A 12,859-nucleotide genomic window follows, 5' to 3' on the forward strand; every position below is an offset into this window, starting at 1 on the left:
CTCGTCTCCCAGAATCCCTCTACATGGAGCAAAAACCTGGTCTGGGTCGAGTATGCACACAATTCATTACCTACATCTGCCACAGGTTTCACCCCATTCAAGTGTGCGTATGGTTACGAGCCTCCCGTCTTTGCAGACAACGAGCCAGAGGTATCGGTCCCCTCTGCCCACGCCATGATCCGACGATGCCGCCACATCTGGACAGCTGCTCGTCAGGTGCTAATCCGACAAGGGGATCGAGTCAAGAAAGCTGCGGACCGCAAGAGAAGGCCTGCGCCCGCCTATCAGCCAGGTCAGAGAGTCTGGCTCTCTGCTAAAGATCTTCACCTCAAGGTTCCCTCCAGAAAGCTGGCACCAAGGTTCGTGGGTCCCTTCCCCATTGACAGGATAATCGGCCCTGCAGCAGTACGGCTTCGTCTGCCCCGGTCCCTCCGTGTACACCCGACCTTTCACGTAAGTCAGGTAAAACCGGCCAAGGAGAGTCCCATGGTTCCAGCTGCCACACCTCCCCCGCCACCTGAGGTGATTGACGGCGGTCCAGTGTACAAGGTCAAACAACTACTGGCGGTACGCAACCGGGGCCGGGGCAGACAATATCTTGTTGACTGGGAAGGCTATGGACCTGAGGAGAGACAATGGGTTCCATCACGGCACATTGTAGACCCTAGTCTCATCACGGACTTCCACAGAGACCACCCTGACCAGCCTGGGCCATCAGGAGTCGGCCCTGGGGGGGGGGGTACTGTCACACCGCGGTGAGGTTTGTCTTGTCTTGGGTTTTTGTCTTGTAACTTCCTGTTTTATTTTGAAACCTAACTCTCCTCTCGTTTCAGGTCACTTGCCCTTCCTCATGTGTCACCGGTCTGATTGTCTCACCTGATCCCTGATTGTTTCCACCTGTTCCCCATTACTCTCATGTGCTTATAGTCTGCGTCTCCCCTTTGTCTTGTGCCAGAGTGTTTGTGATTGTCACGCACCCCAGCCCTCGTCCACAGCCTTGTTCCAAGCCACTAATTGCGAGTTTGTATTCTTCTACTTTTCCTCTTAAATGAGTGACCTTTTGTTTGATAATTATTTTTCAGAGTATTCCAAGATAATTTCATAGCCTGTTGTTTGCCTCCGGTGGAGTGCCTCTTTTGTTTCCTTCGTTTTCATAGATAGTCGATAGTGTAGTTTTTGTTTATAGCCTTTTCCTTTTCCTCCGATTGGAGTGATTTTTTGTTTTTATAGCCGTTTGTGCCAGAGTAGTATAGTTCTTTGTACTTTTTCTGTGCCTCCTTGAGAGTGATTTATTTTGTTTCATTAGTCTTTTTCTTTGAGGTCGTTTTTGCCTCGAGTTTATTGTAGTTTTGTTTCTTGTTTTCATAGCCCACAGATTAGATTGTTTCATAGCCTGTTTGTTTGTCACCTGGTTTAAGAGCTCAAGTGGAGAAATCAAATCTCAAATAAAAACCTGCTTGCATTGCTCTAAATCTGCTCCTGAGTCCTCCTTCCTTGTCCAGGCCTGACAAAAGTGTTCTTACTCCCCAATAATACAGGAAAATAATCTTTATTTATGTTTATAATAATCATGCATTCATTTGTTTATTTACATAAGGATCATTCTCATTATAATGATCATAATGCACACTGACAAACATATTTACAGACGACAGTAAAAACAAGGTGAACAACTCACCGTGTGATCATAGTGAAGGTTTTTTAAACTACACACGTCATTCTAACACAATTTAGTGAAAAACCCAGCTCCAAATAAAACATCAGCCTGATTCACACTTTTCTTCTCTTTGCCGGCTCGATGTCGATAGAAATGTAATTCACCATTAACGAAGGCTGATATACATCCGACAGGCAGCTGTGGAGGACGAGGACAGACACTGGGCAGCTCTTAATCTAACACAGTTCACATATTATTTTTACTATTTGAAGATGGAATATTTTTAATGTTTGTACTGTCTGGAGAATACAGTATCTGTGTGAAACAGGCAGGATACGATACAAGAAGGCGTTTGTGTGATTTTGGATCTGATGTGCATGCCGAACACACCCAGCTGGCACTTTACTCGACACTGGCAAGTTCAGTTCAGTCATTTTATGATCACAGATGGGAAACTTGATTTGCAGTCGGGGGCACAAGATAAAAAACACAGAATACAAAAAACAAAAGTACAAAAATGTTTCCTGAACATTGAATATACACACAATAGGACAACAAAACAATCTCTAACGTACTATATCACATGTGCAGATTAAGCAGAGTTATTGCACAAAGGAGTTTTAACTCCTATTGCACTTGAACCGGTGAACTCTGGATCTACAGGCTGAGGGAAGAGTTTCAAACTCAAAGTGAGTTGTAAAGGTTTGACAATGTGTCCATTTTTGTTGAAAAATGCCGTATTCAAAACTAAAGGTGGTCAAACGAAATATTAGAGTGTGTGGCTTTAATTTTGGCCGACCAGTGTAGATGTAGGACAGACAGACAGTCCACTGTGTGAAGGAATGCAGAAATACTGATCTGACAGAAACTCTCTTCCGACTTCAGGCGTGTACGTTTCCAAACACAACAACCAATGTGAACATCAAACTCTCTCTGCCTAAATTGCACGTTGGAAATGTCCTCTAGCAACACCAAAGCAGCCATTGTGCCATGTGGCACAGCCAACATGCACGGCTACAGCCCTTATACAGTGCTGGTTACACCTCAAAGTGTTCTTACTCCCCAATAATACAGGAAAATAATCTTTATTTATGTTTATAATAATCATGCATTCATTTGTTTATTTACATAAGGATCATTCTCATTATAATGATCATAATGCACACTGACAAACATATTTACAGACGACAGTAAAAACAAGGTGAACAACTCACCGTGTGATCATAGTGAAGGTTTTTTAAACTACATGTCATTCTAACACAATTTAGTGAAAAACCCAGCTCCAAATAAAACATCAGCCTGATTCACACTTTTTTCTTCTCTTTGCCGGCTCGATGTCAATAGAAATGTAATTCACCATTAAAGAAGGCTGATATACATCCTACAGGCAGCTGTGGAGGACGAGGACAGACACTGGGCAGCTCTTAATCTAACACAGTTCACATATTATTTTTACTATTTGAAGATGGAATATTTTTAATGTTTGTACTGTCTGGAGAATACAGTATCTGTGTGAAACAGGCAGGATACGATACAAGAAGGTGTTTGTGTGATTTTGGATCTGATGTGCATGCCGAACACACCCAGCTGGCACTTTACTCGACACTGGCAAGTTCAGTTCAGTCATTTTATAATCACAGATGGGAAACTTCATTTGCAGTCGGGGGCACAAGATAAAAAACACAGAATACAAAAAACAAAAGTACAAAAATGTTTCCTGAACATTGAATATACACACAATAGGACAAAACAAAACAATCTCTAACGTACTATATCACATGTGCAGATTAAGCAGAGTTATTGCACAAAGGAGTTTTAACTCCTATTGCACTTGAACCGGTGAACTCTGGATCTACGGGCTGAGGGAAGAGTTTCAAACTCAAAGTGAGTTGTAAAGGTTTGACAATGTGTCCATTTTTGTTGAAAAATGCCGTATTCAAAACTAAAGGTGGTCAAACGAAATATTAGAGTGTGTGGCTTTAATTTTGTCCGAGCAGTGTAGATGGAGGACAGACAGACAGTCCACTGTGTGAAGGAATGCAGAAATACTGATCTGACAGAAACTCTCTTCCGACTTCAGGCGTGTACGTTTCCAAACACAACAACCAATGTCAACATCAAACTCTCTCTGCCTAAATTGCACGTTGGAAATGTCCTCTAGCAACACCAAAGCAGCCATTGTGCCATGTGGCACAGCCATCATGCACGGCTACAGCCTGTCAGGCCTGGACTAAAATGAGGACTCAGATGCAGAGGATATCACATACGAGCACACTTTATTGATTTCAGATCCTTCTTTGAAGAGTGACAAACAATTGGGCTATGAAAAACTCACTTAATAAACTAAGGCCTGGCAAGATAACTCACGGAAGATAAACTTCCTAATAAGGGAAATCTCCAATAAAAGGGAGAAACAAAAAACACCTAGAATCAGGGAAGACGCTAAAACATAAATTGCTCCCGAAGGAGGAAAACCAAAACTACTGCTCAACAGGACAAAAGAAAAGGCTCACCTAAACAGGAGGCTCTACAACTATCTAATACTACTTAAACACAAAATCGCTCCAAAAGGGAGGAAAGAAAACAGTTTACAAAATAACACAAAATCGACGCTAAGCTAGAAAACTTTAACAAACGAAAAATCACTCTCAAAGGAGGAAACAGAAAACAACTTACGTGGCATAGCAAAACTCTTGGCAAAATTGACTATGACTGTGGTAAAGGGCTCGGGTGCACGGACCAGGACGAAACACTTTGGCACAAGACAAAGGGGAGACGCAGACTATAAGCACATGAGGGTAATGGGGAACAGGTGGAAACAATCAGGGATCAGGTGAGACAATCAGACCGGTGACACATGAGGAAGGGCAAGTGACCTGAAATGAGGGGAGTTAGGTTTCAAAATAAAACAGGAAGTTACACGACAAAAACCCAAAACAAGACAAACCTCACCGCGGTGTGAAAGTACCCCCCCCTCTAGGGCCGACTCCTGACGGCCCAGGCTGGTCAGGGTGGTCCCTGTGGAAGTCTGTGATGAGTGTAGAGTCGACAATTTAGCGAGATGGAACCCACTGCCTCTCCTCGGGGCCATATCCTACCCAGTCCACCAAATACTGTTTACCTCGGCCTCGGTTGTGAACCGCCAGCAACTGCTTGACCTTGTACACCGGACCGCCGTCTATCACTTCTGGGGGCGGCGGAGGGCCAGCGGCTGGGACCATCGGACTCTCCTTGGCGGGCTTGACCCGGCTTACGTGGAAGGTCGGGTGAACACGGAGGGATCGGGGCAAGCGAAGGCGAACTGCTGCAGGACCGATGAGCCTGGTGATGGGAAACGGACCCACGAACCGCGGCGCCAGCTTCTTGGAAGGAACTTTGAGGTGTAGATCCTTGGCGGAGAGCCACACTCTCTGTCCTGGCTGGTAGGCGGGGGCGGGCCGTCTCTTGCGGTCCGCAGTTTTCTTGACCCGGTCCCCTTGACGAATCAATACCTGCGTGGCGGCTGCCCAGATGCGGTGGCAGCGGCGAACCATGGCATGGGCGGAGGGTACAGACACCTCCAGCTCGTTGTCTGCGAAAACAGGAGGCTGGAATGGTGACATACCTGTGGCCGAGGTGGGCAGTAGGTTGTGGGCATACTCGACCCAGACCAGGTGTTTGCTCCATGTCGAGGGATTCTGAGAGACCAGACACCGGAGGCCGGTTTCCAGTTGCTGGTTGAGGTGTTCGGTCTGGCCGTTGGCCTCTGGGTGATAACCCGAAGTCAGGCTGGCCTTAGCTCCGATGAGCTGGCAGAACTCCCTCCAGAACCGGGAGACGAACTGGGGGCCCCGGTCTGAGACAATGTCTTTGGGAAATCCGTGAACCTTAAAAACATTGATCATCATGATCTCTGCCGTTTCTTTGGCGGAGGGCAGTTTTGGCAGAGCAATGAACCTAGCCATCTTGGAAAATCTGTCCACCACTGTGAGGACAGTGGTGTTACCTTGAGAGACCGGGAGCCCCGTGACGAAGTCCACCGAGATGTCGGACCACGGTCTGGAGGGGATGGGAAGTGGCTGCAGGAGACCCATGCGTGACCCGGAGGATGTCTTGTTTCGGGCGCAGACCGAACATGCCTCTACGTACTCCCGGACCTCCGGCTCCATGGATGGCCACCAGAGCCTCCGAGAGATAGCAAACATCGTTCTTCGAACTCCCGGATGGCAGGAAGCAGCGAGGTGTGGGCCCAGTGGATCACCTGTGGGCGCAAATAAACCGGGACAAACAAACGATTCTCTGGGCACCCACTAGGTGACGGAGCCTCACCATTAGCCTGCTTAACCTCATTTTCTATCTGCCAAGTCAGTGCTCCAACCACACAGGTAAGTGGGAGGATCGTTTCTGGGTCCTTGGCAACAGGCTCGGGGTCGAAGAGACGAGACAGTGCGTCTGGCTTGACGTTTCGCTTTCTTGATGTATTCTAGATTCTTATGATCTGTCCAGACAATGAATGGGTGGTCAGCCCCCTCGAGCCAGTGTCTCCACTCCTCCAGAGCGAGTTTGACCGCCAGCAACTCCCGGTTACCAACGTTATAGTTCCGCTCCGCCTTGGATAGCCGCCGTGATAGGAAGGCACAAGGATGCATCTTACCATCCTGCTCTGACCGCTGTGAGAGGATGGCCCCGACCCCTTCGTTGGAGGCGTCCACCTCTACCACGAACTGTCGTCGAGGGTCTGGCAGGGTGAGGATGGGGGCCGAGGTAAAGCGATGCTTGAGGATCTGAAAAGCAGCATCCGCTTCTGGAGACCAGTGGAACTGCACCTGTGTGGAGGTAAGAGCATGGAGAGGAGCAGCTATTGCGCTAAAGCCTCTGATGAAAAAAAGTTAGCAAACCCAAGGAACTGCTGAACCTTTTTGCGGCTATCAGGTGTAGGCCACTCGACCACAGCGCTAATTTTAGCCGGGTCCATCTGCACTCTTCCAGGAGCTACGATGAAGCCCAGGAAGGAGACAGTGTCGGCATGGAATTCACTCTTTTCTGCTTTGACATAGAGTTTGTTTTCTAGCAGTCTTTTCAATATCTGAGTTACATGGTCTTGGTGTTTAGTCAGGTCAGGGGAGTAGATAAGTATATCATCCAAATAATCATACACAAAATGGTCGAGAAAGTCTCTTAGCACATCATTAATCATGGCCTGGAACACGGCAGGAGCATTTGTGAGGCCAAAAGGCATGACTTTGTACTCATAGTGTCCACTATGGGTATTAAACCCGGTCTTCCACTCGTCACCTTCTCTTATCCTCACCAAGTGATAGGTGTTGCGAAGATCCAACTTGGTGAAGACCTTGGCGTGTTGGAGCTGGTCAAACACAGATGACATAAAAGGAAGTGGGTAGCGGTTTTTTATAGTTATGTCATTGAGTGGGCTGTAGTCAATACAGGGTCTTAGGGAGCCATCCTTCTTGCCCACAAAGAAGAAACCGGCTCTGGCTGGTGATGATGAGGGGCGAATCAGCCCTGCTTTCAGGGAGGTTTCGATGTACTCCCGCATGGCCTTCCTCTCTGGCCCAGAAACCGCGTACAGGCTATAAGCACATGAGGGTAATGGGGAACAGGTGGAAACAATCAGGGATCAGGTGAGACAATCAGACCGGTGACACATGAGGAAGGGCAAGTGACCTGAAACGAGAGGAGAGTTAGGTTTCAAAATAAAACAGGAAGTTACGAGACAAAAACCCAAAACAAGACAAACCTCACCGCGGTGTGACACAGCCCTTATACAGTGCTGGTTACACCTCAAAGTGTTTTTACTCCCCAATAATACAGGAAAATAATCTTTATTTATGTTTATAATAATCATGCATTCATTTGTTTATTTACATAAGGATCATTCTCATTATAATGATCATAATGCACACTGACAAACATTTACAGACGACAGTAAAAACAAGGTGAACAACTCACCGTGTGATCATAGTGAAGGTTTTTTAAACTACACACGTCATTCTAACACAATTTAGTGAAAAACCCAGCTCCAAATAAAACGTCAGCCTGATTCACACTTTTCTTCTCTTTGCCGGCTCGATGTCAATAGAAATGTAATTCACCATTAAAGAAGGCTGATATACATCCGACAGGCAGCTGTGGAGGACGAGGACAGACACTGGGCAGCTCTTAATCTAACACAGTTCACATATTATTTTTACTATTTGAAGATGGAATATTTTTAATGTTTGTACTGTCTGGAGAATACAGTATCTGTGTGAAACAGGCAGGATACGATACAAGAAGGTGTTTGTGTGATTTTGGATCTGATGTGCATGCCGAACACACCCAGCTGGCACTTTACTCGACACTGGCAAGTTCAGTTCAGTCATTTTATAATCACAGATGGGAAACTTCATTTGCAGTCGGGGGCACAAGATAAAAAACACAGAATACAAAAAACAAAAGTACAAAAATGTTTCCTGAACATTGAATATACACACAATAGGACAACAAAACAATCTCTAACGTACTATATCACATGTGCAGATTAAGCAGAGTTATTGCACAAAGGAGTTTTAACTCCTATTGCACTTGAACCGGTGAACTCTGGATCTACGGGCTGAGGGAAGAGTTTCAAACTCAAAGTGAGTTGTAAAGGTTTGACAATGTGTCCATTTTTGTTGAAAAATGCCGTATTCAAAACTAAAGGTGGTCAAACGAAATATTAGAGTGTGTGGCTTTAATTTTGTCCGAGCAGTGTAGATGGAGGACAGACAGACAGTCCACTGTGTGAAGGAATGCAGAAATACTGATCTGACAGAAACTCTCTTCCGACTTCAGGCGTGTACGTTTCCAAACACAACAACCAATGTGAACATCAAACTCTCTCTGCCTAAATTGCACGTTGGAAATGTCCTCTAGCAACACCAAAGCAGCCATTGTGCCATGTGGCACAGCCATCATGCACGGCTACAGCCCTTATACAGTGCTGGTTACACCTCAAAGTGTTCTTACTCCCCAATAATACAGGAAAATAATCTTTATTTATGTTTATAATAATCATGCATTCATTTGTTTATTTACATAAGGATCATTCTCATTATAATGATCATAATGCACACTGACAAACATTTACAGACGACAGTAAAAACAAGGTGAACAACTCACCGTGTGATCATAGTGAAGGTTTTTTAAACTACACACGTCATTCTAACACAATTTAGTGAAAAACCCAGCTCCAAATAAAACATCAGCCTGATTCACACTTTTCTTTTCTTCTCTTTGCCGGCTCGATGTCAATAGAAATGTAATTCACCATTAAAGAAGGCTGATATACATCCTACAGGCAGCTGTGGAGGACAAGGACAGACACTGGGCAGCTCTTAATCTAACACAGTTCACATATTATTTTTACTATTTGAAGATGGAATATTTTTAATGTTTGTACTGTCTGGAGAATACAGTATCTGTGTGAAACAGGCAGGATACGATACAAGAAGGCGTTTGTGTGATTTTGGATCTGATGTGCATGCCGAACACACCCAGCTGGCACTTTACTCGACACTGGCAAGTTCAGTTCAGTCATTTTATGATCACAGATGGGAAACTTCATTTGCAGTCGGGGGCACAAGATAAAAAACACAGAATACAAAAAACAAAAGTACAAAAATGTTTCCTGAACATTGAATATACACACAATAGGACAAAACAAAACAATCTCTAACGTACTATATCACATGTGCAGATTAAGCAGAGTTATTGCACAAAGGAGTTTTAACTCCTATTGCACTTGAACCGGTGAACTCTGGATCTACGGGCTGAGGGAAGAGTTTCAAACTCAAAGTGAGTTGTAAAGGTTTGACAATGTGTCCATTTTTGTTGAAAAATGCCGTATTCAAAACTAAAGGTGGTCAAACGAAATATTAGAGTGTGTGGCTTTAATTTTGTCCGAGCAGTGTAGATGGAGGACAGACAGACAGTCCACTGTGTGAAGGAATGCAGAAATACTGATCTGACAGAAACTCTCTTCCGACTTCAGGCGTGTACGTTTCCAAACACAACAACCAATGTCAACATCAAACTCTCTCTGCCTAAATTGCACGTTGGAAATGTCCTCTAGCAACACCAAAGCAGCCATTGTGCCATGTGGCACAGCCATCATGCACGGCTACAGCCTGTCAGGCCTGGACTAAAATGAGGACTCAGATGCAGAGGATATCACATACGAGCACACTTTATTGATTTCAGATCCTTCTTTGAAGAGTGACAAACAATTGGGCTATGAAAAACTCACTTAATAAACTAAGGCCTGGCAAGATAACTCACGGAAGATAAACTTCCTAATAAGGGAAATCTCCAATAAAAGGGAGAGACAAAAAACACCTAGAATCAGGGAAGACGCTAAAACATAAATTGCTCCCGAAGGAGGAAAACCAAAACTACTGCTCAACAGGACAAAAGAAAAGGCTCACCTAAACAGGAGGCTCTACAACTATCTAATACTACTTAAACACAAAATCGCCCCAAAAGGGAGGAAAGAAAACAGTTTACAAAATAACACAAAATCGACGCTAAGCTAGAAAACTTTAACAAACGAAAAATCACTCTCAAAGGAGGAAACAGAAAACAACTTACGTGGCGTAGCAAAACTCTTGGCAAAATTGACTATGACTGTGGTAAAGGGCTCGGGTGCACGGACCAGGACGAAACACTTTGGCACAAGACAAAGGGGAGACGCAGACTATAAGCACATGAGGGTAATGGGGAACAGGTGGAAACAATCAGGGATCAGGTGAGACAATCAGACCGGTGACACATGAGGAAGGGCAAGTGACCTGAAATGAGGGGAGTTAGGTTTCAAAATAAAACAGGAAGTTACACGACAAAAACCCAAAACAAGACAAACCTCACCGCGGTGTGAAAGTACCCCCCCCTCTAGGGCCGACTCCTGACGGCCCAGGCTGGTCAGGGTGGTCCCTGTGGAAGTCTGTGATGAGTGTAGAGTCGACAATTTAGCGAGATGGAACCCACTGCCTCTCCTCGGGGCCATATCCTACCCAGTCCACCAAATACTGTTTACCTCGGCCTCGGTTGTGAACCGCCAGCAACTGCTTGACCTTGTACACCGGACCGCCGTCTATCACTTCTGGGGGCGGCGGAGGGCCAGCGGCTGGGACCATCGGACTCTCCTTGGCGGGCTTGACCCGGCTTACGTGGAAGGTCGGGTGAACACGGAGGGATCGGGGCAAGCGAAGGCGAACTGCTGCAGGACCGATGAGCCTGGTGATGGGAAACGGACCCACGAACCGCGGCGCCAGCTTCTTGGAAGGAACTTTGAGGTGTAGATCCTTGGCGGAGAGCCACACTCTCTGTCCTGGCTGGTAGGCGGGGGCGGGCCGTCTCTTGCGGTCCGCAGTTTTCTTGACCCGGTCCCCTTGGCGAATCAATACCTGCGTGGCGGCTGCCCAGATGCGGTGGCAGCGGCGAACCATGGCATGGGCGGAGGGTACAGACACCTCCAGCTCGTTGTCTGCGAAAACAGGAGGCTGGAATGGTGACATACCTGTGGCCGAGGTGGGCAGTAGGTTGTGGGCATACTCGACCCAGACCAGGTGTTTGCTCCATGTCGAGGGATTCTGAGAGACCAGACACCGGAGGCCGGTTTCCAGTTGCTGGTTGAGGTGTTCGGTCTGGCCGTTGGCCTCTGGGTGATAACCCGAAGTCAGGCTGGCCTTAGCTCCGATGAGCTGGCAGAACTCCCTCCAGAACCGGGAGACGAACTGGGGGCCCCGGTCTGAGACAATGTCTTTGGGAAATCCGTGAACCTTAAAAACATTGATCATCATGATCTCTGCCGTTTCTTTGGCAGAGGGCAGTTTTGGCAGAGCAATGAATCTAGCCATCTTGGAAAATCTGTCCACCACTGTGAGGACAGTGGTGTTACCTTGAGAGACCGGGAGCCCCGTGACGAAGTCCACCGAGATGTCGGACCACGGTCTGGAGGGGATGGGAAGTGGCTGCAGGAAACCCATGCGTGCCCCGGAGGATGTCTTGTTTCGGGCGCAGACCGAACATGCCTCTACGTACTCCCGGACCTCCGGCTCCATGGATGGCCACCAGAGCCTCCGAGAGATAGCAAACATCGTTCTTCGAACTCCCGGATGGCAGGAAGCAGCGAGGTGTGGGCCCAGTGGATCACCTGTGGGCGCAAATAAACCGGGACAAACAAACGATTCTCTGGGCACCCACTAGGTGACGGAGCCTCACCATTAGCCTGCTTAACCTCATTTTCTATCTGCCAAGTCAGTGCTCCAACCACACAGGTAAGTGGGAGGATCGTTTCTGGGTCCTTGGCAACAGGCTCGGGGTCGAAGAGACGAGACAGTGCGTCTGGCTTGACGTTTCGCTTTCTTGATGTATTCTAGATTCTTATGATCTGTCCAGACAATGAATGGGTGGTCAGCCCCCTCGAGCCAGTGTCTCCACTCCTCCAGAGCGAGTTTGACCGCCAGCAACTCCCGGTTACCAACGTTATAGTTCCGCTCCGCCTTGGATAGCCGCCGTGATAGGAAGGCACAAGGATGCATCTTACCATCCTGCTCTGACCGCTGTGAGAGGATGGCCCCGACCCCTTCGTTGGAGGCGTCCACCTCTACCACGAACTGTCGTCGAGGGTCTGGCAGGGTGAGGATGGGGGCCGAGGTAAAGCGATGCTTGAGGATCTGAAAAGCAGCATCCGCTTCTGGAGACCAGTGGAACTGCACCTGTGTGGAGGTAAGAGCATGGAGAGGAGCAGCTATTGCGCTAAAGCCTGTGATGAAAAAAAGTTAGCAAACCCAAGGAACTGCTGAACCTTTTTGCGGCTATCAGGTGTAGGCCACTCGACCACAGCGCTAATTTTAGCCGGGTCCATCTGCACTCTTCCAGGAGCTACGATGAAGCCCAGGAAGGAGACAGTGTCGGCATGGAATTCACTCTTTTCTGCTTTGACATAGAGTTTGTTTTCTAGCAGTCTTTTCAATATCTGAGTTACATGGTCTTGGTGTTTAGTCAGGTCAGGGGAGTAGATAAGTATATCATCCAAATAATCATACACAAAATGGTCGAGAAAGTCTCTTAGCACATCATTAATCATGGCCTGGAACACGGCAGGAGCATTTGTGAGGCCAAAAGGCATGACTTTGTACTCATAGTGTCCACTATGGGTATTAAACCCGGTCTTCCACTCGT

The sequence above is a fragment of the Pagrus major genome, chromosome 20 (genome assembly GCF_040436345.1).
Source record: "Pagrus major chromosome 20, Pma_NU_1.0".
Classification (NCBI taxonomy): domain Eukaryota; kingdom Metazoa; phylum Chordata; class Actinopteri; order Spariformes; family Sparidae; genus Pagrus; species Pagrus major.